This window comes from Staurois parvus, unplaced genomic scaffold, assembly GCF_062004578.1.
Source record: "Staurois parvus isolate SC_StPar_1 unplaced genomic scaffold, SC_StPar_1.0 ptg000639l, whole genome shotgun sequence".
NCBI classification, from domain to species: Eukaryota; Metazoa; Chordata; class Amphibia; order Anura; family Ranidae; genus Staurois; species Staurois parvus.
This window is the reverse complement of record NW_028318435.1, coordinates 152,616-178,254: the sequence shown is the minus strand read 5'-3', so window position 1 is coordinate 178,254 and position 25,639 is coordinate 152,616.

Here is a 25,639-nt window from a genome sequence, read left to right as displayed (position 1 = left end):
CCTTGTGGGAAATGTTATTATTGTAGATACATTGTACACACCCACCAGATTAGTTTATCCATTGGTCGCATATATAGTACAAAATTTGCTGTGAATTGCCAAACCACAGGTATCATTTATACACTGCTCAAAAACATTAAAGGAACAGTTTTAAATCAGAATATAGTATCATGTCAATTAAACTCATGGGATATTGATCTAGTCAGTTAAGTAGCAGAGGGGGTTGTTAATCAGTTTCAGCTGCTTTGGTATTAATGAAATTAACAACAGGTGCACTAGATGGGCGATAATGAGATGACCCCCAAAACAGGAATGGTTTTACAGGTGGAGGCCACTGACTTTTATCCCTACTTATCTTTTCTGACTGTTTTTCACTTGTTTTGCATTTGACTAGGGTCAGTGTCACTACTGGTAGCATGAGTCGATACCTAGACTCTACAGAGGTTGCACAGGCAGTCCAACTCCTCTAGGATGGCACATCACTACGTGCAATTGCCAGGAGGTTTGCTGTGTCTCCCAGCACAGTCTCAAGATCATGGAGTAGATTCCAGGAGACAGGCAGTTACTCTAGGAGAGCTGGACAGGTCTTTAACCCACAAGCAGGACCGGTATCTGCTCCTTTGTGCAAGGAGGAACAGGATGAGCACTGCCAGAGCACTACAAAATGGCCTCCAGCAGGCCACTGGTGTGAATGTCTCTGACCAAACAAGCAGAAACAGACTTCATGAGGATGGCCTGAGGGCCCAACATCCTCTAGTGGGCCCTGTGCTCATTGCTTGGCACCATAAAGCTCAATTGGCATTTGCCATTGAACACCAGAACTAGCAGGTCACTGGCGCCATGTGCTTTTCACAGATGAGAGCAGGTTCACCCTTAGTACATGTGACATGAAAGGGTCTGGAAAAGCCATGGAGAACGTTATGCTGTCTCTAACATCATTCAGCATGACCATTTTGGTGGTGGGTCAGTGATGGTCTGGGGAGGCATATTCATGGAGGGACGCACAGACCTTTACGGGCTAGACAATGGTACCCTGATTGCCATTAGGTATCGGGATGAAATCCTTGGACCCATTGTCAGACCCTATACTGGTTCAGTTGGTTCCTCCTGGTGCACAATAATGCCCGGCCTCATGTGGTGAGAGTATGCAGGCAGTTCCTGGAGGATCAAGGAATTGATATCATTGAATGGCCCTCACGCTCACCTGACCTAAATCCAATAGAACACCTCTGGGATATAAAGTTTTGGTCCATCCGACACCGCCAGGTTGCACCTTTGATTATCCAGGAGCTCAGTGATGCCCTGGTCCAGATCTGGGAGGAAATACCCCAAGACACTATCCGTCGTCTCACTAGGAGAATGCCCGATGTTGTCAGGCATGCATGCAAGCACACGGGGGCCATACAAACTACTGAGTAGCATTTTGAGTTGCTGCAATGAAATTTCAGCAAAATGGACTAGCCTGCTGCATAATTTTTCACTTTAATTTTAATTTCCATCGAACGATGGAGCATCCTTACGTTCCTAAAACATTACCCAGTCGATATCATTATAGATATACAGCATGATATTTTTCCCCATTGAGATCTGATGTGTTTTCAAAGTGTTCCTTTAATTTTTTTGAGTAGTGTATAATGTTATGCGATTGTGGTGCCTTTTATATAGGCAAGACTAAAAGAGCATTTTTCCAATGTATTCGAGATCATGTAAGGATTATCTCTAAGAAAAAGTGGGAAACACCAATTAATCGCCATGTTGATTTATATCATGCCTTTGACCTTTCTAAAATAAATGTTTTTGCCTTGGATCATGTGCCTCCATATGATAGAGGGGGAGACATTGATAAAATCCTATTGAATGAAACCGTCAGCTTCAAACCTTTTTTGTAAAATTGCTGTCTTTTACATCTCTGTAGGGTTATCCATTATAATTGTATTGTATTTAATTATTTTTTATTCTTAAGCAACAATTTATTAATGTAAGGACCTACTGGAGTGGCTTTACGATAATTTTGTGTTTTGGACATGTAAGAAGCTAATAATAGTTTTTGTTGTTTTTTTATTTAAAAAAAAATATTTTTGAAACACTGTTTAGTGTTTCCTATCCCGTTTTGGCAGGTAGGTAGCCATATGGACGCCCAAGGCATCATGGTGGTGGTCGGCTGAACGATTTGGCTGGTCCACCATATGGCACCTTAATTACATTGTCCACATTTACTTCATTAGTCCATTGCATTTATTGTATTCCTCACTGGATGTACCTCTGGCATATACACTGTGTCCCCCAGGGTGACTTACACGGTATGTGGTTTGGTGTTATTTTATTCTTCACCACCAGAGGTCTTCCTGTTAGTCCTCAGCAGTCTGTCATGTCTCGGGGTTGTTTACCACCATGAGGGTTCAATGCACATGCGGGTGATGTTATCCCGCAATGGCAACAACATCATTATGCATCTGCTTCCCGCCGGTGACATACCAGTGTGGTAGAAGAGACATTAAAGGGTCACTGAGGGCAGTCATTGTGCACTCGCACCTGGCTTGCCAGTGGACATCTTGTATAACTTCCAGAAATTTGGAATGTAAAGACAAGCCCTAATGACCTATTGAACATCCTTTTGACTATTGAATCATTAGCCTTGGCACTATTCCCCTTTATATATTTATTTGCAGATGTTGGTAGGCTATCCCTATGAGTCACCTTTGAGCGACTGATTCTGGGTTATTGATCCTGGGCAGAACCTTTCTTATATATTTGGTAGGTGTTTACAATTTCTTTTTCAAGTATGCCACATAACTATTTTTACAGTATTCTATCATGTACTATATCTATAGTTACATTCAGTAAGAATATCTGTTTTGAAGTAACTCAGGACCTTTATGTCTCTCCTATGGCTTACTAAAACCGCCTCTTCTGGGGGTAGTGGAACCTACTGAATACACTGTGAATCCTCTGATAGGTAATTATTCATATACTTTTATCTATAGGGTTTGCTTTGTGGTTTTGCTTTTCAGCCCTCCACTGTTTCCATTTGATTATTTGATTATAATTGTATTGAGTGTTGTTTTGTACAGTAGTATGCCTTGCTCTTGGTGAATAATAACTTTGATTGTTATACTCTGCAATACTGTACCAAATGTTCTCAGAATGTATTGTTGTTTTTGCTATTTTATAGTGATCTAATCTGTTTAACACTTTAATGTATCTCCTGAGCAAGCCAAGACAATGGCGAAACATGTAGAGATCAAGTGACTACATTTCTTCTATATGAAAAATGGATTCACTAGTCTGGCACACCATCATGTGGATGGAAGCTTTATAATGATTTTAATGAGTATATAGTTTTAACATCTTGATTTTGTCACTAATAAATATGGAATTTTATACAATTGGATTTGTTTCTGTGTTTTGGCACCTTTAAAATCCCAATAAACACAATTCTTTTTGTCCCAGAGGGTGTTTTCTGAAAGCAGTGGGCATGGGTGCATGATTATAGGTTGGGCCCCCTTCCTCAAGAAAAGAAACCCAGTGAAAAATAAAGAGGTGGCATTCAGTACATGCCAAGAAAATTGTGGGTGTGTAAAAACTGCGAGACAGTGTTTTTAATATACATGGGTCAAAAATGGGTAATGCACAGAATACAGGGGTCAGGTGTATGTAACATACAAAGTACAGGGGTCAGAAGTATATATGGCCCAGCTCATAGCTTCCACTAATATACTTTCCAGACACTTTCCTCTCCCTTGTTTACCTCTCCTCTCCAGACTCCCAAAGCACCTCCCCCACATTCCTGGGCTAGATCTAACCAGGATCCTTTTAGATGTGCTTACCCTTTGCTATTCGCTGTAAGCAGGTGAGCGCTGAAAACTGTGCTTGCTATTAGACACTGACATATCCCCAAAGTGTGTAACGAAAGAGAGCACAGTGGACCCATGTGTCCTACACACAATTAACATATGGAGAATATGCCGCTGTCACCTAGGACAGTGCCCAGATCCCCATGCCCATTATTTGACAACTCCTTGCCTACTTTGATTTGCAAATGGGCAGATTTAATTCTCAAAATCCCCCACCCAGACTTTGATGAGTTTATCAGACGGTTATTGAATGTTTCACAAACATGTTAAAATCTGCATTTTTTTTACTAGAAATTACTTAGAACCCCTAAATATTATATATTTTCTGAAAGCAGAAGCCCTGAAAAATGAAATGGTGGCTTTTGCAATTTGTATGTTGCATGATATATGTGAAGTTGTTTATCTAATGCAAATTTTCTAGATAAATTACACTTAAATGAATTTTAGTGCTCACAAACAGAATATAATACCTAATGTTTGGCAAAATATAAAATATCATGTTGTGTTGAGTAAATAGATACCAAACATATCAAGATTTAAAATTGTGCACACCTGTGAAATGGCGACAAACTACGGTACCTGAAATTGTTCATAAGCGATGCAATAAAAGCTTTTGCATATTATCAGTTTAGAGTTAAAGGCTAAGTTCACTTTTTTTTTTTTTAATAAAATACAGCTCTCCTATGCACCAATATACCATTAATGTACCTCAGTTGCAAAAATAAAGAAGCTCTCTTTGATTTGGAGAGCAAGGCCTTACCTTAACTCTTGGTATATTTCTTAGAAAGCTTATTCACTTCCTGGAATGTAGACAGAGGACAGAGGAGCCAGTAGGATCCTCGAAGCAGATTACCAGCTGATCTCATTAGCACACATTAATTGTTAATGGCACACCAATCAAAGAAACAAGCACACATTTTACCACATGAAATAATAGGTGACAAATTCAGCAAAACAAGCAGTAAAAAATGTGCAAATGTCCCATGAGCTACTTTGCCACATGTAGCGCAGCTCTATGTGTGTCATTGAAAAAAACGAGCCAAAAAACTCCCACTGGGCTTGAAAGTGAAATTGGTGCATTTACACAGAACAATGAGGCTCCATTCACATTTCTGTGTTTCTGAATGCATGGCAATCTACACAGAAAATGCGTGCTTTGCTATCTGTTTCAGAAACATGATGCAAATGTGCATCGTGTTTGTGTTGTCATTACATGTTAAAGGCACCCCAAGCATGGCAAATGCACCAGAAACTGTGCGTCAGGGACCCCAGCCGGCTGCGATCGCGCACGAGTCTGCACATTGGGACCAGGGCACCCGCGATTGCAGCGGCACTCGCGCATGCGCACTCGCGATCGCGGACGCGAGCCTGGCACCAATCAGGGCGCAGGGCGCCCTATTTAAAACAGGTCAGGGCTGTGTTTAGTTGCCGTACGGTCTTACCTGTATCCTGAGTTCCTGCATTGTAGATTGTCTTGTTGCCGACCCTGCCTGACCCTGATTTGCTGTCTGTCTCCTGTTCTGATCCCTGGCTTGTCTGACCATTCTCCTGCTTAACCTTGCATGTTCTGATCTCCTGTTACTGAACCCGGCCTGTGACCTGTTTATCCCTCTGCCTGCTGATTTTGTACCACGCCGCCACCACCATTACCGACCCGGCCTGCCCGACGCTGCTCTTGTTACCACCTCACATCAGGCTCTCACCTGCTACACACCTGCAGCGGTGCTTCTACCGCAGCTGGGTGAACCCAGGGGCTGCAACCATACGGCCATGACAGAGTCTGGAGGAGGACCCTCACCCTGGGAAGAGATGTGCCAACATCTGGCGGCACTCACACGAAAACACTGGAAGAGGGCTACAAACATATGGAGGGACAGGTTCAGAGCTTGGCCGCACCGGTGCCCACAACTTCAGGCGCAGTGGGGACGCCTCCCGCCACGGGTTCAGCAGGGCCTTCCACTGGAGCATCATTTTCCATTCCTCCACCAGAACCAAGAGTGCCAACCCCTGAGCGATTCAATGGGGACCGAGGGAAGTTCAGGGCCTTCCAGAACTCCTGCCAGCTGTACTTTGACCTGCAACCCCGGACCTTCTCTTCTGAATCAGTGAAGGTGGGATTTGTTATATCCCTGTTGCAGTGTGAACCTCATGGATGGGCTCATCACCTGATGGAGGCCCACCACCCACATTTGAGCACTGTAGCCACCTTCTTTAAGGCAATGGCACAGCTGTACGACGACCCACATCGAGCTGCCTCGGCTGAGGCAGCCCTCTATTCCCTACAACAGGGACGCCGGGCTGCGAAGGATTATGCTGCTGAGTTTAGGCGTTGGAATGGAGACACTTATTGGAACGATGCAGCCTTACACCATCAATTCCGGTTGGGATTGTCGAAACTGCTAAAGGACGAGTTGGCAAGAATAGGAGTCCCTGACTCCTTGGAAGGCCTACTAGACCGGGCCATTCAAATTGATCGCAGATTGCGGGAAAGAAGACAGGAGAGGTCCAGCCACGGGCAAAGAACCTCATAGATGCTGCCAAGGGTACCAGTCATGCCAAGGGTCAGTGTCGGCAATCGGAGTCCAGAGCCGTCCGAGGGGGCTGAGCCCATGCAACTCGGCTTGATGCGGCCTTCCCTTTCTACAGAGGAACGACAAAGGCGTCGAGCTAACAATCTGTGTCTGTACTGCGGAGCAGCGGGTCACATGGTGCGCTCCTGTCCTGAGAAATACAGTAAGTCCTCTTCCATTTTTTCTACTATATCTACTGTGTGCGCAGGCAACCCCACTCACTTGGCTGTGCCTGTGTCTTTTCAACTCCCTGGAAGAAGCATACAGGTGACGGCTATTATTGATTCCGCATGTAGCTGCTTTGTCGATCTCGGTTTTTCTAAACAGCATCAGATACCGTTACTCGCCAAAGAGCATGGCCTAAATATTTTCTTGGCGGATGGGGCTCAAATAAAATTGGGGACGATAGATCGGGAGACCCCTCCTATACACACCACAGTGGCGGGGCATCACCAGGAGCTTCTCCGTTTGGACGCCATTGTGTCCCCCCTATTTCCAGTTATTCTGGGGCTCCCCTGGCTATGGGCTCACGACCCCCAAATTGACTGGAAGACCGGGTCAGTCCAGTTCCCCTCACTATACTGTCAGGAACATTGCTTATCTAGGTTGTCACTAGATACACCGACCCTATTAGCTGTGAGCCCTGATGCCGAGTTAGCCCAAATTGTGCCTGCGGCCTATCATCAATTTCTTGATGTGTTTAGTCCACGGGGGGCAGAGATTCTTCCCCCACATCGGGCATATGATTGTCCCATTGATCTACTCCTGGGTTCTGAAATCCCTTTCGGCCGCATTTTCCCACTGTCAGAACATGAGCTAGGGGCCCTGAAGGAATACATTGATGAGAGCCTCCGGAAGGGATTTATCCGCCCTTACACATCACCGGCCGGGGCAGGGATCTTTTTTGTAGAAAAAAAGGACCGATCACTGAGACCTTGTGTCGACTACAGGGACCTCAATAAAATTATGGTCAAAAACCGCTACCCCCTTCCTTTGGTCCCAGAGTTGTTCCAGAGGTTGAAGACAGCATCCATCTTTTCTAAACTTGATCTCAGGGGTGCCTATAACCTGGTGCATATACGTCAGGGGGACGAGTGGAAAACGACTTTTCGCACTCGGTTTGGGCATTTTGAATGTCTATTTATGCCTTTTGGGTTATGTAATGTGCCAGCCACCTTCCAGCACTTTGTCAATGACATTTTCAGGGATTTCCTTGACATTTTTGTAATCGTCTACCTAGACAACATTTTGATATTCTCCTCGTCTTTGGAGGCGCATTGGGGACATGTCAGGACCGTGCTGGAACGTCTCCGTCAGCATGGGCTCTACGCTAAAGCCGAGAAATGCTGTTTTGAGCAAGAAAGCATCTAATTTCTAGGTCTAATTATTTCCACCACGGGGATCGCTATGGACCCTCAGAAAATCTCGGCCATCTTGGAATGGCCTGCCCCTACGGATAAGAAGGGAGTTCAGAGGTTTATTGGGTTCGCCAACTTTTATAGAAAGTTTATAAAGAATTTTTCAGGCCTGGTAGCACCCATTACCCAGCTCACCAAGGCAGGAGTATGTTTCCAATGGACCCCAACAGCACAGGCTGCTTTTGAGGCATTGAAGAAGCTGTTCACAACGGCTCCCATTCTGAGCCACCCTGATGCATCATTGCCATATATACTAGAGGCAGACGCATCAGAAGTGGCTGTAGGAGCAGTGTTGTCACAGAGAGTGGGGGCCAAGGAGCTAATGCATCCGGTGGCTTTCTTTTCTAGGAAGCTCTCCCCTTTGGAAAGGAGCTATGATATCGGAGATCGGGAATTATTGGCCATTAAGGCAGCTCTGGAGGAATGGCAATATCTGTTAGAGGGAGCCCTACATCCCATTCTGGTCTATACCGACCATAAAAACCTTGAGTACCTGAAAACAGCTAAACGCCTCCGTCCACGCCAGGCCAGATGGGCACTGTTCTTTGCAAGGTTTAGTCTCCATATCACCTATCATGCTGGGTCTAAAAATACTAAACCAGATGCTCTTTCCCAGATGTTTGAGGACCCTAGAGAGACACCCCAGCCAGATACCATCTTACCAGCAGGTAGCTTCCTATTGCTTCAATCTGAGCTGTTGTCCAAACTGCAGGCTGCCTCCACCCGGGTTCCTGACCTGCCTGGGATCTCACTACAAAACAAGGAAGGTCTTTTCTGGAGGGGGGAACAGATCCTGGTACCCAAGGAGGTCCAGTCCCTGGTTTTAGGTTATTACCATGACCATCCCCTAGCGGGGCACTTTGGGATACATAAGACTATAGAATTGACACGACGCACATTTTGGTGGCCAAATATGGCCAAGGATTGTGAAGCGTACGTGAGGTCTTGCCCCATCTGCAACCGGGATAAACCCACCAGAGACAAGGCCTGTTGCCTGTTGAGACCTTTACCAATACCTGACCGACCCTGGAGTATGATCTCCTTAGACTTTATTGTAGAATTGCCACCTTCGCAAGATCACACCGTGATCTTTGTAGTAGTGGATCGCCTTTCTAAAATGGCCCACTTCCTTCCACTAGCAAAGACACCATCTGCCTCCGAAACAGCCCAAGTGTTCATTAAAGAAAAGCACTATGTGAGGGGTTGGAAATCAAGTTATCTTTTTTGTCTGCATATCACTCACAGACTAACGAACAGACAGAGCGAACTAATCAGACGCTCGAGCAATATCTGAGATGTTATACATTATTCCTATAGGATGACTGGCTGTCACTTCTACCAATGGCAGAATTTTCATATAATAATGCGAATCATTCCGCCACCAACCAATCCCCATTCTTCGCCAACTATGGGTTCCACCCTACCTTCCTACCAGACCTGGTTCCAGAGTTCCTGCAGCCCAGGACACCTTAGAATTCTTTACTACCAATAACAAGTTATTACAGGAAACAATGGCTAAGGCCCAAGAAGATAGTAAAAAGTTCTGTGACAGGAGGAGAAAGGGAGAATTGATCATACACCCTGGGGATCGGGTTTGGTTGTCAACAGCCAACCTAAAACTGACATGTCCATCTAGGAAATTGGCACCCAAATTTGTGGGACCCTTCCAAGTAGAACGCAAGGTTAATGAAGTGGCATTTAGACTGGCTCTTTCCGAATCTCTCTAGATACATCCGGTTTTCCACGTGTCGTTGCTAAAACCTGCAGTTCCAGACCCCTTTTTAGACCGCAGGTCTAGACCTCCAGAGGCCATAAATATCAACGGGGAGGAAGAATTCGAGGTAGAGGCAATTTTGGATTGTAGGAAAAGGGGTGGTCAGGTGCAATACCTGATCAAGTGGAAAGGCTATGGGCCGGAGGAGAATTCGGGGGAACCTGCCCAGAATGTCCATGCCCCCAGATTTATACGGGAATTCCTTCATAAACAGCCTCAAAGGTGGAATCGGGTGGGCATCCGGTGGCTGCCCGTAAGGGGGGGGCAAAGTCAGGGACCCCAGAGCTGGCTGTGATCGCGCACGAGTCTGCGCATGCACGGTGTGCCCGGCAGCACTAGCATGCGAGCATTGGGACCAGAGCACCCGCGATTGCAGCGGCGCTCGCGCATGCGCACTCACGATCACGGACGCAAGCCTGGCACCAATCAGGGCGCAGGGCGCCCTATTTAAAACAGGTCAGGGCTGTGTTTAGCTGCCGTATGGTCTTACCTGTATCCTGAGTTCCTGCATTGTAGATTGTCTTGTTGCCGACCCTGCCTGACCCTGATTTGCTGTCTGTCTCCTGTTCTGATCCCTGGCTTGTCTAACCCTTCTCCTGCTTAACCCTGCACGTTCTGATCTACTGTTACCGAACCCAGCTTGTGACCTGTTTACCCCTCTGCCTGCTGATTTTGTACCACGCCGCCACCACTGTTACTGACCCGGCCTGCCCGACGCTGCTCTTGTTACCTCCTCACATCAGGCTCTTACCTGCTACACACCTCCAGCGGTGCTTCTACCGCAGCTGGGTGAACCTGGTCTCGGCCTGCTCCAGGTCCATCCCCACCATCAGGGGCCTTGGTGAACAAGCAGGTTGGGGCTTAGATTCCGCACCTTGGGGGATTCCGATCTGTGGAGCGCTAGAGGATACCACTGGTAGGAACCTAACACTGCGGTAACACACCATGCTCCGCTCCAAAACAAGTTCTGGAGCTTTTCTGGGGCGAATGTTGCGTGTATGCCAGCCCGTTCAAGTGAATGGATTGCTCTATGCATGATGAGTGAAAACGCTCCAAAAGAGCCAAAATAAATGCATGTGGGAATGTGAGTCTTCACTATGTGGATATGTGAACAGGGACTGACAACTGAGTGTCTCTATCCACTCCCTCCTATGTACTTGTGTATAGATGGTCATACACTATGCAATCTCTGTACAATTTCCTTTAGATTTACCAGAAGTATAGAATAGGAGGACACACCTGAACAATCTATTCAATTGGTATCATACCAGACAGGCCCTTAGGAGGAAGGTAGTATTGTAATGAGGGAGGTGTGGTCCAGAGTTGCAAACACATCCTATCACATCTTCTTCTGTGATGCAACAAGAAAGTGAAGGCTTCTGGGAGATGGCCTACAGAAAGTGAATGCTGAGTGATCATCTATAGATAATTATGCAATCAGAAAATCACTTCAAAATCTCCCAAAAACTGACAAAAAATTAAACCTCCTGTGGATTAGGTAGGTGAGAGAAAAGCACATTGGGATGACTGGACCAAAAATGGCATTGGAAAAAGATTCTATCTATTATGAAAAGTGAAATTCTGCCCGCAAAAGTGAACTTATCCTTTAAATGTGAGTTATGGCACTAAAATTAATAGATACCATTTACATATGCATACCTGACCTATAGGTACATGCACGTTTGCATTTGTGTGCAAGCACGGGGGGAAGGAGGTGCTTTAATTTCTCTTTTTTTTTACTATTTTTATTTATTTTTGCACTGATGTACTTTGTCTCAAGGAACATCATCCATGGGCATCAACAAAACACAGCTTAAAGTGATTTTAAAGGGTTAATTTTGTTTTACAAAAATAACAAACATATCTATACTTACCTGCTCTGTGTAGTGATTTTGCACAGAGCAACTCGAATCCTCCTCTTCTTGGATCCCCACCTGGTGCTCCTGGCCCCTCTCTCCTGTCAGTGCCCCCACAGCAAGCAGCTTGCTATGGGGGCACCCCCTGCTCCGTGTGTCCATTCACACACGGAGCCATGGCTCAGCCCCACCCCCTCTCTCTGCTCATTGGCTCACTGACTTTGATTGAAAATAGCAGGAGCCAATATTGGGGGGGCCCTGCGGGGGAATGCAGAAGGTTTTTTAATTTCATGCATAGAATATATGAAGGTAAAAAAACTTTAGCCTTTACAACCATTTTAAGCAGTGATGTCATCACGTCTGTTCAGATGAGCGCCCAATCGGACATGTGGCGGTTTTGTGTTTGAATCTTGCCAATGCTGATGAGTACCTGCTTTTATATTCTAATAAACACTGTCCTGAGTTATTACTTATTATTATTGTGGTTCCTCTTGTGTTTGCTCTGTGTGTGCTATTGAGTCGTACTGCAAACTATCATTGACGTCTGAGATATAATGAAGAAATCCATCCATCAGGGACCTGAATGTCTTTCCTTATAAAGCACTGTTAGTCCTCTTATGCAGTGAAATCTAGGCTTCTAGTAAGGGGCGTTGTGTGGAGGTGTTGGAGTCATTTTTATGTCAGGTAATATTTTATAGGATTCTACAAATTGTATATGTGTGTGATTTGTATCTATTTTGGATTGCTTAATTACTAGTTTTGTTTGTTAAAGAATCAGTGCAACACATGTTTTATATACATTTTCTGATACTTAAGTGTCCTGGTGTCAATGAGTGCTGCTGTTTGTGCATAATTCTTTACTTGTATTTTTATTTTTTGTGTAAGCACTAACACAAATTTAATTTTGCTATTTTTGTACAAAATGACCTACTGAATATTTACTCATCTTTAATAAAACCAAGTCAGGTGATACTAAGTAATGATAAAGGTAAAATTTTCTGTTCTTCACATTATTCTTCCCACAGAGGCCTACTTATACATTTTCAGTTCTTTTAACATTCAGGCATTCAAGTGTGAAATAATACTGTATATCAGATCATGACTTTCCTGGTTTCCTATACTTGCATATATTAGACTGCAATTAAAGGCTATTTTTGGAGACCTTATAAAGTGTGTTTTGAGCTCTGTTACTTAGTTTTACTTATTAAAAAGAGGGGTCCATTTTCTTTTCATTGTATTCATATTTAAATTCTCTATTCTAAATATATATATATATATATATATATATATATAATACTCTAAAGGATGGCTGTAATAGAATGCTAAGTTTTCTACAGAAAGACTAATTGGAGCCAGATGACATTCACATTGAAAGAGCATAGATACCCAGTGGCGGCAAAGGAAAATGACAGTATGACTTGTTAGAAAAGTCTTGTATTCAGTAGAAAGGATTATCTATCAGCTTATTAGCGCCATTACATTCTGATGAACAACAAATTATTTCTCATTTTGAATATTTAATTTGTGTAACAGTTTATTCTGTGGTCAAGCAGCTTAATGTTCCATGCTAAAGGTAAAAAACATTCCCTAAACAGCTGACTTTATGATAGCACAAATATATTTATCTATTCAATATATTCAGCAAAGCAAACAGTGCCAATAGGCTGGTCCTATAAGATTTGGGAAATATCTATTGTATATCTCACAAACTATGAAAAATAGCATATTTTCATTTTATGTTAACAATATGGAAAATATGCCCCAGTCATCCTATGAAGACTTTGAAAAAAACACCAAAAAAATTACTTATTGTTTAATAACCAGCGCTTTATTGGTCTAACTACAAGAAACAGCTGTGACCACAAATCTAGTTGGTTGCTCTAAATAAGGGCCCACATTTACCTATTTTCACTTTTCTATAATAAAAGAAACAGAAAATACCAAACAGAGAACACCTTGATCTCGAGGATCTTCAAATTAATAGCTCCACTGTATCCATCCTTATTTTTGAATGACATATAAGACCCATCATTATCCCCAGGCAATTCTCCATAGGTGGTTGGAACAAAGGGCGCCATGGTATTTTGGGGTTGAACCCATAACCCAACCATTACAAATACAGCCTTTATACAAACTTATATAACTAAAATTAGGACCATGAGCATGCATGAGCAAGCAGATATAAGCGCAGACTGAACCTGAACCTATCTGTCTGCATGTTTTATAGTGCACATCCAAATAAGGATTCCTTGTGCCTGTCCTGATAAAGTGCACTAAAGCATGCATGTGTCAACATTTGTTCCTGAAAATCAAAAAACAGATTGTGACCTGCTTAGTGAAATACATATATACAATGCAGCAAGTCTATAACCCATGCACCATGCTATGGAAGGAGGAAAGCAATATACTGTGTATATTGTTGATTTTTATCATTGTAAACTTGTTGAAATTGCATAATAAATTGTGTACATGCACAGGCTGTGTTCACAGCTGGCATAATTTTACACACACACCCTGACACCCTTATCCCAATGTTTCTTTATCTTTACCATTTTTTTACAGGTGTCTTTAAAGATATCAGTAAGTATGTAATTGTTCCCACGTGAGATGAACATGTTCTAACAACAGTATGATAGACCCAAAAACTGAAAAACCACATTAGCCATCATATCTTCAGACACTGAAGTGTCCGCACCATTGCAAACCACACTTGATAGTAAATTTAAAATAAACATACCTTCTGGTGGAGTCAATTCCTTGATGAATTAGGGCTGTTTTGGCAGCAATAGGGGACCTACTGGTCCCCTATTGCTGGTCATAATATTATGGCTGATTAGTGTGTGTCTGCTTTAGCTTGTGCTGTAGCTTCTACATTATTGCAAGTAAATTGTGCTCCTTGTTTGTAATATTTATTCCCTAATCTCCAGAGTGACATGAAACCAACAGGGTGGAAAGATGCTGAAATAAGGAAAAAGGGAAGATCACACACTCAATCCATTAAAACCTTTACAAATGCTATTTATTATATGTTCATTTTGTCTGCCTCTCTTCAAATTAAAGTTTGTACACTGAATGGGAAGTTCCTGGGAAGGAGGAGGATTCATGGTTTTAAAATAAGAATGGAAATAACTACAATGTGAAAAATGTAGAAAAGTTTAAATTATATAAATAATTATGGATCAAGATATGGTAGGATAAACCTATTCAAATGCGATGATGATGATTATTATTATTATTGTTATTATCTGCATCTAGATATTAATGTTCAAAGTGATTGTAAAGTTACACATATTAAAAAAAAATAACAAACATGTCATACTTACCTGCTCTTTGCAATGGTTTTGCACAGAGCAGCCCAGATCCTCCTCTTCTTGGGTCTCCGATTTTCATCAGTTAGTTACAAAACCCAGTTTGGCAGTAAAAATCTTCCCAACTTGGCAAATCATTAAAATGAGGTTTTATGGTGGTTGACTAATGTACCTCCAATAGGCTCTAATGGTGTGCACAATGAAAAAATGTGTTTTGTTTTTGGACTCATTCGTTAAGTCAATCATTTCATTTTGATATACTCATTATGTTAGTTTCAGAATTTGTTTAGTATATTGAGATTTGTTTCATATATTAATTGTCCTGCATCAATTTGTATTTTTGGAAAATTCTAATTCATTCATTATGTCCTTATGTTATTTCAGCGACTTTCCTGTGAATTTGATGCGAATTGCTTGCAAATTTGATGTTTTGCTTAAATTTGGCTTTGGCCAGTCATAACAATACAGTGTGGCACATATGATTTAACTTAGAAAACCCTCTGAAGTCGCAAAAGAATAAACTTAATGAATACAAATTAATTAGTTGTTTTCATTAAAATTTATTTTGGATTTTTGGAACAAAAATTGTGATAATTTTGTGAAAAATTTATTTTGAATTTCGATTTGTAACCAAACAAATTGCACATGTCTAGCTCTAATTATATGTTGTACACTACATGGAATATAGAAACATGTACTTTATTGATAATAAGTATCTCAGTTACACATTACAATACTCACAATCATAAATGCAATCATAATATAGATTACTGCACATTTATAGGAAAAAAGTACTATTTTGCAAAATATGTATTAGGATCTGTTGTGGACCCTCCAATTTACTTTAGGAGTCTTTAGGCATTTTAAACCCTGTCTAAAATGTCCTAGTACATTTTGCAGGCATTAGCATTGCCAATGCAGTCCAGTCCTGCACAGATGTGGACTATTGGTGTAAGACCCTCATTTATGCATACCCACACATGAGCAATCCTATACGAACTCCTTTTTTATTATAATATAAGACAAATAGGGGGAGATAGATATCACAACCATTAGAAATAATGTCACATAAAGAAGTGCCATACCTAGGGGGAGAGGGGCAAGGGTAAGGGCTGTTCACACTAAGCATAGCCACTGATGCCGCTAATCTGCTAAGTCAGCACAATGATGGCTCTTCTGCTGATAATACTTACTTGTGTGTTTTATGATACTTTCCTACCTTGTCAAGTTGCTTGAAACATATATTGCGGATCATAAAGAATGTATCATAAGACACATGGGCAGGTATCATGGGGAGAAGGGCCTAAATCAGCAGAAATTTGTAAGATGTGCTGACTTGTTCATGAATTAGGAAGAGGAGATTTTTATTTTGGGGTAGGGAAGAGGAATTTTTGGTGATATATTCTCACAACTGACCATTGTTGACATTTGACTATTTGTTGCCTTCCTATTGTAGAAATAGACCACTTGTTGCCCACGTATTATATACAATTGTCAATTTTTGGTCAATATATTATCAGAATTGCCACATTTTGCCTTCTTATTGATGAGTCACTACTATTTAGAGACCCATATTACTAGACTTTAGGCCTGTCTCTTTCAAAGTCTCCACTTTTATCCACATGTTTTGGCGTGGCAAACAGCGTGTGCTCATGGGCGGACTGACAACCCATGGGGCCCCCAGGCAATAGGGGATCATGGGGCCCCTGTGTCCTTGCCCAAACTCAAAAAAGCCTATGAAAAAGGTACCAGGGGCATCTCATGGGGCCCCCTACTGACCCCGGGCCCTCGGGCAGTGCCCGAGTTTCCAAATTGGCAGTCCGCCCCTGCGTGTGCTGATGATAAACCCTTCTGTTTCATTTTATTTAATTTTGCCCACTGTCATTATTCTTGTGGGCAGTCTCTGTTTTTTTTTTGTGTCCATTAACCACTTGCTATCCTGAAGATTTACTCCCCTTAATGAACAGGCCTCTTTTTGCTATTCGACACTGCACTATTTCAACTGATAATGGCACGGTCATGCAATGCTGAACCCAAACAAAATTTACGTCCTTTTTTCCACACAAATAGAGCTTTCTTTCAGTGATATTTGATCACCTGTGTGCTTTTTATTTTTCACGCTATAAACAAGAAAATACCGAAAATTTTGAAGAAAAACTATATTTTTTACTTTCAGCTATAAAAAATACTTAGTAAACTCAAAGTTAGTCATACATTTAGGCCATAATGTATTCTGCTACAAGTTTTTGATAAAAAAAATCCTAATAAGTGTATATTGATTACTTGGTGTGAAAGTTATAGCGTCTGCAAACTATAGATACTGCAATTTACGCAATTTTTTTGCTATACAGCGCTGCACTAGTTTAACTGACAGTTGCGTGGTCTTGCAATACGGTACATAAATGAAATTTACATCCTTTTTTTCACACAAATAGAGCTTTATTTTGTTGGTATTTGATCACCTGTGCACTTTTTATTTTTGGCGCTATAAACAAAAAAATTAAAAAAAAAAACATTGTGAAAAATAAACTATATTTTCTCATTTCTGTCATAAAAACTCATAACCAAAAAAACTCAAATTTTGTCATAAATTTAGGCCAAAATGTATTCTGCTACATGTTTTTGGTTAAAAAAATCCCAATAAGTGTATATTGATTGCTTTGTGTGAAAGTTATAGTGTCTGCAAACTATGGTATAGATAATGGAATTCACACAGCATTTACTTTCTGACTGCCCATCATATTTCTTGAGGTGCTAAAATACCAGGACAGTACAAACACCCCCAAATGGCCCCTTTTAGGAAAGTAGACACCCTAAGCTATCTGCTGAGAGGCATATTGAGTCCATGGAAGTTTTTGGAAAATGACAAAATTCTTTTTTTTATTTTACACAAAGTTGTCATTTAAATGATATATTTCTCACACAAGACATAGGTATATGTGGAATTACACCCATAAATACATTCCGCTACTTCTGCGAAGTATGGGGATACCACATGTATGAGACTTTTTGGGAGCCTAGCCACATACAGGAGCCTTAAATCCAATGGCCACTTTTAAAGCCTGAAGGTGCATAACTTCCTCATTTCACTTCCTCAATACCTATCACAGTTTTGGAGGCCCTGAAATGCCAGGATAGCACCCCCCCCAAATGACCCCTTTTTGGAAAGTAGACACCCAAGGAATATAAAAAGAGGCATGGTGTCTATTTTGCAGATCTAATTTTTTCTCCCAAGGTTTTGAAATATAAAAAAAAGAAAGGAAAAAATATGTTTTTGTTTTCTTTCTTCATTTTCCAAAAACTTGTTGCAATAAACGAGATCTGCAAAATACTCACCATTCTTCTTATCAAATTCCTTGGGGTGTGTACTTTCCAAAAAGGGGTCATTTGTGCAGGTTTGGTGCTATCTTGGCATTTCAGGGCCTCAGAAAATGTGATAGGTAGTCAGGAAATGTAATGAGGAAATAAAGCCCTTTAAAAGCCTGAAGGTGCTTATTGGATTTTGGGGTCCTGTACTTGGCTAGACTGCCAAAACGTCTCTCACATGTGGTACCCCCACACTCAAGAGAAGTAGCAGAATGTATTTTGGGGAGTAATTCCACATATAATCATGGCATGTAGGAGCAATAAATTATTTTATGATTTATTGTGACAATTTTGTGTAAAAAAATAAATTCTTCTATTGACTCAACATGCCTCTCAGAAAATAGTTTGGGGTGTCTACTTTCCAAAAAGGGGTTGTTTTTGGGGGTGGGGGCATTTTATGCCCAGCATTAGAAGTTTATTCCACACATCATTCATTCTTCTAACCACCTGAAGACCAAGCCTTTTCTAACACTTTTTGTTCACATGAAAAAAAAATCTGTATTTTTTGCTAGGAAATTACTTTGAACTCCCAAACATTATATTTATATTATATTTTTTTAAAATCAGACTCTCTAGTGAATAAAATGGTGGGTGCTTCAATTTTTTATGTTACATAGTACTCATGCAGCAATTTTTCAAACGCAATTTTTAAACAAATATATATATTTTTTAACTTTTAATGCACAAAAACACAATATATTGGCCAATTATTTTGTACAATATAAAAGATGATGGTATTCTCAATAAACAGATACCAACCATGGCTTTAAAACTGCACATGCCCCTTGCAATGGCGACAAGCTGCATACATTTTTAAGATACATAGGCAACATTTAAAAGCCTTTACCATTTTAGATTTACAGAGCAGGTCTAGTGCTATAATTATTGCCCTTGATCTGACATTCATGGCAATACCTCACATGGATGGTGCAACCACTGTTTACATAGCGGCACAGAGTCACCTCTCGCGCACGCAGGTGCGCGTGCGTGTGTGTGGGGGGGTGAGGGGGCTTTTTTTAAGTTATTTGGATTCATTTAATTATTTTTACACTGTCCCTTTAATTTTTTTTTTATAACTTTTAATGCTATCACAGGGAATGCACATATCTCCTATAACTGTAATGGGCATTGTCATATATTCTTTTTTTTTTTAGAAATCTGGGGTCTATCAGACTTTAGATATCTCCTCAGCCATTACATTATCTAATCTCACCAAGATTGGTGTTATCAGATGCTTTCCCAATTTACAAATGGCGCTGTTTATATCCTGCAAAACTGAAGTGATGAAATGCTCGTAGCTTCCGAGTTCTTTACTATAGAGATGATTGGCACCATTGAGGTCTCCAATCAGCTCTATGATCAGCTGGAAAAAACACCGGCTGCATTCTCAGGTTCCCCCGATGGCACGGGACTGCCCAAGAAGGCCGTGGAAGGCAATGGAAGGCTCTCTCACAGGTCTTATACATCTTGACCCCATATCTGGCATGCTTTCTGGGGAGGAATTGTTTGAATGCAAGGCAGCCAGAAAAATTAATGAGGGACTCATCAACGCAGATTTTTTGCTGGGGAGTATAGACATCTGCAAACTTTTGGTTAAGGTGTTTTATGAAGGGCCAAATTTTGTGGAGCCAGTCAAATTCAAGGTCGACAGAGTGTATTGTCGCTGAAATGCATAAAACATATTATACTCTCATATCTATGCCATGGCAGCAGAGAACACGGAGATGAACACATGAGCAGAGAAAACATGATGAATCGGGTCTGTGGACCAATACAACCGCAATTCATTTTTTTTAGTAATGCCCATGTTAAGGGTTAGGCCCAAAAAAATGTAGATTCGGAAACCGTAATGGGTTTCCATGCAAATGATCTGGCAAGGTTTGAATTTGGGTTGGTGGCAATAAATTGCTGTGCATAAAAATTGCTTTGATCCACAATCAATGCATACCTTCCGTGAAAAGCAGCTCCAGAAAATCAAGGGGAGTAGTTAAATTTGCTGTTTACACCTGAATTCCCAGTTGGGTAGTGAATGGGGAAAGTATGGGTGCTGCAGAATTTGTGGGCTGCCAATCGGGATTTGCAAGCACATCCGGAAGGATACTAGGGGTTCTACGGGCCTGTGTGCAAATTCTTGGTGGCTGCGGGACAATACTTGTGCTCGCCACCGCACCAGCTTATACTGCACTTATGGGACTCGCCATGTTACCAAGTGATACTGCAGTGCTGGTATGTGAAAGACCAAGAGGTACTAGGCCGCTGATGCTCACCAGTTCACCAAAAGGTAGAGCGGCACTAGTACTGGCACTCTGCTGCATATGAGAGTCATCAAAATTTACCGGCAAGTGCTAACAGAGATCAGGCCTGATTCTGCGAACACTGCAGTTTTGTGTGCAATGTATCAAGTGACAGTGACCTACTGACACTGCACTTGTTGGGGGAGAAGGGGGGGGGTAAGCATAGGGGTTAAATGCAGGTGCTGGCAGGTGCCGGGGCTGATCCCGCTAACGCTGTGTTTTTGGGGACACTATACTAATGTGAACGCTGGTATAGTGCTGACCTGATCAAAGATATTGATCCGTTCAGACACTATACTAGCAATGGAGGTTTATTGTGTATGAGCGTCTTCCTGGCAATCAAGTGGTTAAATGTGATTACTGTTGTACTAATAGGCAATCTGAAGCTATCTGGGAGGGACGTGAAAACCATGGGAGCATGAATCACATATATATATATATATATATATATATATATATATTTTATATATATATATGTATATATATATATATATGTATATATATATATATATATGTGATTTTGCGCACCCGTGCTGCCCTGTAACAGTATTTCTGCTATAGGGCGCTCAGGAAGCGGTTACAGAAGTGGATTGTGTTACGTGACTGCGTTACTTTAACTGACAATTGTGCGGTCATGCAATGCTGTACCCAAATTAAATTTACGTCTTTTTTTCCCACAAATTGAGTTTTCTTTTAGTAGTATTTGATCACCTGTGCGTTTTTTTATTTTTTGCGCTATAAAAAAAACTGACAATTTTGAGAAAAAAACAATATTTTAGACTTTTTGTTATTAAACATGTCCAGTAAAAAAATTTAAAAATCAAATTTCGTCATAAATTTAGTCCAAAATGTATTCTGCAACATGTCTTTGCTATAAAAAATCCCAATACATGTAAATTAATTGGTTTACGTGAAAGTTATAGCGTTTACAAATGGCGGTATAGATATTGGAATTTTTTTGTATACAAATAATGGTGGCGATCAGCGACTTATGGCGGCGATCAGAGACTTATAGAGGGACTGTGGTGGGCATTCTGACACTGGGGGGAACTGATTTGGTGTCACTGACATCCCCAGTGACACCAATACAGTGATCAGTGCTAAAAAAAAAAGCACTGTCACTGTACTAATGGCACTGCGGAGGAAGGGGTTAACAATGAGGGGAAATCAAAGGGTTAACTGTGTGATGGGAGTGTTTTACCAGGGGGGCGGGGGGGTGTGCTTCACTGAGCAGAGCCATCCCGAGCAGTGTGCCCAAACTGACAGGGAGGATGTCTGTTGGTAAAAAATGCAGCACTCCTCCCTATCGGTAATCACCGGGCACCGACAGGTAATCACCGGCTGGGACCCAGTGATTGACACCAGGGGCTGCGATCGGAGGCGCGGATAGGGCGGGTACGCTTCTTGCGTGCGCCCCCTTCCTGGAAATGCAGAATCACATATATATACGTGATCCTCTGCACAGAGGCCGCCCTGCAGCAGTAAATCTACTGTGGGTGGTCCTAAAGTGGTTAATGATATTTACAATAGTAAAAATAATATGATAAAATAATTCAAATATATAAAATAATTCTTAAAATAATCCACCCCTTGTGTGAAGTAGGCTGGTACACCACTGGGCGCAAGTTCAGTTAATGCTATTCAGACTGAAAATAACAGAAGAAAATATTGATGGACATTAACTATTATAAAATGATTAAATAAATACATACATACATACATACATAAATATAATAAATAAGTAAAAAACACATACTGCATACCTCTTTAATAAAAAAAATTAAAATGTTTTGTTCTTGAGGATTCTTGACCTAGGCCAAAGACAGTTAAGCAGCTCAAAGAAAATCATTTATACCCCCTTCGTGCCCAGGCCAATTTTCAACATTTAGCGCTGTCTCACTTTGAATGACAATTGCACGGTCATGCAACATTGTACCCATATGAAATTTTTATAATTTTTTTCACACACATAGAGATTTTTTTGGTGGTATGTAATCGCCACTGGGTTTTTTATTCGTTGCACTATAACAAAAAATTAGCAAAAAAAAAAACATTTTTCTTTGTTTCTTTTATAAAATTTTTGCAAACATGTAATTTTTCTCCTTTGCTGATGTGCATTGATGAGGCTGAACTTAAAGGCAGCACTGATGAGGTGACATGGATAGGCAGCACTGATGGGCACTGATAAGCTGCACTGATGAGGTGGCACTGGTGCGCATTAATGAGGAGGTACTGATGATGCTGCCCTGATATGCAGCAATGATGGGCACTGATAGGCGGCACTGATAGGCGACACTGACTGACAGCCCTGACTAGCAGCACTGACTAGCGACACTGACTGGGTGGCACTGATGGGCGGTACTGATGGGTGACACTGCTGGGGGGCCCTGCTGGGCACTGATGGGTGGCACTGAAGGGCACCAATCATCAGTGCCCTGATGATCAGTCCTGATCTCCTCTGTGACAGCTGCCAGTTATCGGCAGTACTTTCTTCATGCTATGACAGGGTGAGGAAAATGCTGCCGATAACAGGCAACTGAATTTACACCGTGATCTGTTGTGTCATTGGACGCAGCTGATCACGTGGGAGAAGGCCGCTGTGATTTGCCTTTTACCTCATCACGTGATCAGCTGTCTCCATTGGACACAGCAATCACGGAGATGGCGCGCGGGTAGGCGCATTCTGGGAGGGTGTCACATGACGCCCTCCCAGAACTGGGTAACCGCGCTGTAGCTGTCATTTGGCAACAGTGCGGTTACCAAGTATTTAAAATATGCAATGTGAAAAGTGCTTATAAAACAATGCAGTGCTACATTAACATATTATTGACAGGTAAACTGTGATTTGAGTTTATAAGGCCATTGGGTATGGTTTCACCTGAACTCCAGGCTCCTGTGAAATAGACAGACATGAATTACTTTCACAACCCTTGATGCCAAGTCTAATGGTTTTACTTTGCACTCAATTACCAGCAACAAGATGGAAACAGAACAGTCTTTGTTAATTGACTGCAGCATAAACAATGTGATGGGTGATATTATTAAATTGGTTTGATCAGTATGTTGTTTATTGGAATCAGTCAAAAGAGTTGTTTCCAAAAAATAACATTGTGAAAATATTGGTTTGAATTTATTGTGATAAACCAGACAGGCATATCCATTATCTAAGACAATTTTGCATTTTGAATGATGATGTACATGTTTGCAGCGTATTGTCAATTACACTGTTTTCTATCATTTGTTTTCTTGCCAGCATGATGCATTCTGACAAGTAAGCATATGGTAATAGTAAATAGGACTGTAAACATAGATATTATAGCCTGCAGCCATTGCTGTTCATACTGAAAATATCATGTTTGTCTATCAATTTAGCTACTTTTATATTCATTAACTTTCAGAAAACCTCGTTTTCTGAGCCACTGGGAGTGAGTAAGAGTACACAGAGACAAACGGATCAGTAGAAGCTGGCTGATGTGCACACCCATATAGAAGAAAAATATATTTGAAATATATTTTAAAAATAGTCTTCCCAAATATATTGCCATATATTTGAAATGCTACAATTTTGGCCATATTCAATATAATTTAAAATATATTTCAATATATACAGTTGTGTTCAAAATAATAGCAGTCAGACATCGCTAACCTGATCAATCACTGTTTTTGGTAGAAATGATATTTCTACATGGCAAATAATTTACTAGCAGGTGTAGTAGAGTAATAGAAATCCAACAGACCCAACAGTCATGACATGCATGCTGCTGATTCTGTGTAATTGAATCACTAATTGAAAGGGGCATATTCAAAATAATAGCAGTGTGGAGTTCTATTAGTGAGGTCATTCATTCTTTGAAAAACAGGTGGCAATTATTGCCCTTATTTAAGGAAGGAAGGCAGTAAATGTTGTACATGCTGGTTACAGTGCATTTCTCTCTGAAATTCTGAGGAAAATGGGTTGTTCCAGACATTGTTCAGAAGAACAGCGTACCTTGATTAAAAAGTTGATTGGAGAGGGGAAAACATATAAAGAAGTGCAGAAATGATAGGCTGCTCAGCTAAAATGATCGCAAAGGCTTTAAAATGGCAACCAAAACTTGAAAGACGTGGAAGAAAGCGAAAAACTACCATTCAAATGGGCAGAAGAATAGCCAAAATGGCAAGGACTCAGCCAACAATCAGCTCCAGGAAGATCAAAGAAGGTCTAAAGTTACCTGTGAGTACTGTTACAATTAGAAGACGCCTATGTGAAGCCAAGCTATCTGCAAGAAGCCCCCGCAAAGTCCCACTGTTGAAAAAAAGACATGTGCTGAAGAGGTTACAATATGCCAAAGAGCACATTGACTGGCCTAAAGAGAAATGGCACAACATTTTGTGGACTGATGAAAGTAAGATTGTTCTTTTTGGGTCTAGTGACCGGAGACAGTTTGTCAGACGACCCCCAAACACTGAATTCAAGCCACAGTACACTATTTATCGCATACCAGGGATCATGGATCAGTTTGAAAACATCAGAATACTTGAAGAGGTCATGCTGCCTTATGCTGAAGAGGAAATGCCCTTAAAATAGGTGTTCCAACAAGACAACGACCCCAAACTCACCAGGATTTTGAGCTGCATTCACTTTTTTCAGCACACTGCTATTATTTTGAACACAACTGTATATCATGTTGAAATGTGTTTTTATTACAAAATATATGAAAAATATTTTTAAAAATACATTTCAAATATACTGTATATCTTTAAAAATACAAATCTACATTTTTGGAATGCATTTACAAATAAATGTAAAAAAATATGTTAAAATTACTTATTTTTAAAGATTTAAACCAGAATCATTTCTCTCACTTCTGTGTGCATAGTGATACTTAATATGTGTAACATGATTGCTGTTTTCATATGTAGATGCACTTGATTGTGCGTTCACAATTGTGTTTTGTATGTGTGTGATTTTAACCCTTTCTTTAAGCTTAATTTGCTAATGAGCCTCTATGTGATACAATGGTATAAATGACAGGTACTCTTTATGGAGACTTTATTAGACCCCTAATGTCACCTATGTACTTCAAATAGAAGCAGTGAGTGAGCTTAAAAGCCTTTGCTATCAGCCACTATTTATAAATTCTACTGATAGACAAGGGGTCAATGTCAGCTATGACAATAGGGGGAATAAGGATGTGCCAACACACTGCTGACCCCAAA